The sequence below is a fragment of the Parasteatoda tepidariorum genome, chromosome 10 (genome assembly GCF_043381705.1).
Source record: "Parasteatoda tepidariorum isolate YZ-2023 chromosome 10, CAS_Ptep_4.0, whole genome shotgun sequence".
Lineage (NCBI taxonomy): Eukaryota > Metazoa > Arthropoda > Arachnida > Araneae > Theridiidae > Parasteatoda > Parasteatoda tepidariorum.
In genome coordinates, this window is record NC_092213.1 from 59,076,293 (window position 1) to 59,079,904 (window position 3,612).

Consider the following 3,612-nt stretch of genomic DNA (forward strand, 5'->3'; position numbering starts at 1 on the left):
TTTTTTTACATGAGAACTACAATTTCTCAATTTTCTTTATATTGTATTTTAAAAATAGTAATTAAAATATGACTTGCTTTGATTTATCTTTCTATGTTTTAAAAATGTAAGGATTCAAATTTTGCTTCTTCTGTGCATTTTATTAGCATAAATTACATTATTTTTAATCTTCTTTCATTAGCATAAAGGTACCAACAACTTCAATGATTTTAATTGAGAAAGAGACACAGGAAAAAATATTGTAATACCCAGTGCCGAACCAATTGATAAAAATATTTATTCTGCCAAAATCACCAGAATTCCAGAAGGTTATAAACAGTTTTTTCACACTTGAAAAGTGCTAGTTTCAAGAACAGCTTACAAACAAGTAATGCGTATAGTTTCAAGTTTTGAGAATGAAGAACCTATGCTCGGAAAAACAATTATTCTTTTGTAAATAGACTCCAAAATTTTATTTGTGTGTAATCTTTTTAAATCTTGTTGTGTTTTTTACAATCAACTAAAAAATGTGATATAGTTAAAGTAATAGCACCAGAAAATCTATGATAATGAATATGTAATAAAATTATTGTTTTTTCTCCAATACTCACCATCATTTACTAATTTATAGAAAAAAATTACAGTATTTTTTTTCCAAACTGTGGGAAATTTTACTCTTTTTATCAAGTAGTAAATTATGCTTGTAAAAAAGTAATTTAGCTATATTGTGGATTTTAATTCAGATGAGGCAGAATATATCAGGAAATTTAGTATCTAATTAAAATACAGAAAATTATTTTCAGATGATCCCAAATTTCAAAACTCTAAACATTGAGGCATAACATAATTTTTATTTTAAATTACTGTAAATTTAAAATAAGTTTGAATTGAATGCACTCTCTTAGTAACAAAAACATACTATCGATCATATTTCTGAGTGAATATTTTGTATTTTTTTTTAAATGAAATGCTGTGATATGTATAAAAAGTATAATATATTTAAATTTTAAGATTTTGCTTAAAAATTATTACATTCTGTCTATGTATACAAATATCAAAGTGATTGTAAATGAATAAATTATGTTTAAATATTGATCTGTATATTTTTGTTAATATTTCCAATTTATTTCATTATTTTCACATTTCTTAATTTACTTCAAATTTAATATTTCCATACGCCAATGTAATTAATATTGGAATGCTTCCTTAATTAGAGATTGGGGGTTGACCAATACAATATTCGTCTACTTTTTTACATAAATGTTTACTTGTAAAAGTATTATTTTCATTTTCAAATAATAAAATAATTTCAAAATACATAGTAATACGAATTTGTTTCAGCCTAAAATTAAAATTATTTTTATTTATATGGGGTATTAACTCTATAGCATCTGTTCGTGCTTTAAATGAAATGCAAAAAATGATTCAAATTTTACATCAATTGAATTAATCATTGATAATTGAATATCAATTTGAAGAAAGAAAAAGTTTTTATATGAACGAAAATATTTTTAAAGCGTCAAAAAGCAGATAAAGTTAGCATCATTAATAAATATTTATAAAAANTTTATAGATTTAAATAATTTAATTATAATTTGATTTAAATTATCTTCTCTTTTTTCAATAAATATTTATTAATGACGCTAACTCTATCTGCTTTTCGGCGCTTTAAAAATATTTAATAATGGTGCAACCTTACCCTTCTTTTTAACACTTTAAAAATGCCTAATAATGGTGCAACCTTCCTCGCTTTTAGTTCCCTTCAAAAATACCAAATTATGCTGCAAACTTCCTCCATTTTTAGTTCCCTTCAAAACACTTATTTTTCGTGCAACCTTTCGCCGCTTTTAGGCTCTTTCAAAATTCCGATTTTTGGTGCAACCTTCTCTCGTTGTTTGGAACTAGTTAAAGCACCAATATATAGTAAAACTGAGCACGACTTTATGTAGCCAGCAAATGAATACCAATGTTTGGTGCAGCATAGCTCGAAATTTTTTACAGTGTATGGTAGTTACATTACTGCTAAAGAACATAATTCTGGTTAAAAAATATAAATATGATTACGATATTTATAAATCATTTATTTGCTAATTTTCCGTTCGTATGGTGACAATTTTCTGAAATTTCAGATTCTCAAAATTATAGATCTTATTACCAAGCAATTAGTAAAAAATACAAAAACTGAAAGTAAACTTAACCAAATTAACGATATAAACGGTTTTATGCCATGCTCTTACGCATCATGATAAAACTACCAAATTTTGAAATATTTAAGAAATTTTATCACGTATTATTACACTATACTTTATGGTTAATTTTACAAAAGTCATTACCAAAGCACTCCGGTAAAAAACTTTGTGTTTCGATAGAACCAATAATACGATAAATTTTACCATATTCTGGTAGTTTTGACCATACATTGAAAATTTTGCATTACACGTTTTTACTATTGGGTCAGTTTCAATGCTAGTTTTAATCATTTACGTATTTTAGATAAGATCATCATTAATTTAAATATTTCATAACTTCATCACCCAACTCATTTTTAACAAATAATGATTAGTCTTTTTGTTAGAATAAAGTTGAACTCCATGTAAGCAATTTAAGCATTATCTCAAATGTTTCTTTGATGATAGTTTATTTTACTAATAATATTTCCATTCAGTTTTTTCTGTGTTTTCAAATTAAATGTTTTTAAATGTTGTTAAATGTTGTAGGGGTTTTCAAAAGGCGACTACACTGACTTTTGCTCGTTTAGTGTTAAATTATGAAAGGGTGATTTGAATATTTCAACAAGGAACTCGTTAAAAAATTAATTATTTTTAAACTTCAATGAAATGTATCTCAACTACTATTGATTTTGCCAATCTATAACTTGATAAACATAATTGGGGCGGATCCTACAGTTCCCCAACCCGTGACGAGTTTTTGAAATCTCGCCAAACTAGATTCCAAGCTAGATGTTACAACCTTATTGCAAGTTATTTTATTAATAATATTTTAATAAATTTGTAATAATTTAAATTGTTTTATAATACTAAAAAACAGCATTGATCCGAATAATAATAGCCAATTTGGCGAGACTTCAAAAAGTCGCTAAGGGTGGGCTATTCTAGGATTTTACCACATAATTGATTTAGAATTTGAAACATTTTAGCAAGCTAAATATTTTACTCATAAGCTAAACACAGACAATTTATTTTATAATTGACTTAATAAATTTTTGAATTAAAAAAAATCTCGGAATTTTACTTATGGAAGGATTTACTCGAAAGGATTACTTATTTAGTCAATAATTTCGTTATCTCTGAAAAACATGACAGAGAAAAAAGTATATTCTATAGTTCGTTCACCAGAAGTTGAGACTTGGCTCCACCTCCTGGGACGCAGAGTTCATTTCAGCGCGGGAGTTAGAAGAGAAACATCTCCGTTGTTGAAATTGAGACAACCCTTAATTTGCGCCAAACACGAAAAGTGAATTCTTTTTCAGTCACTTACTTTGCTTTATCATCTACTATTATACATTTTGTTACACTTGCTAATTAAATATAGTTTAAATTTAAAAACTGCTGTTCTCCCAGCGAAATGTCTCATAAAGGACAAACTATTCACTCAAAAGAAAGAAATATCATA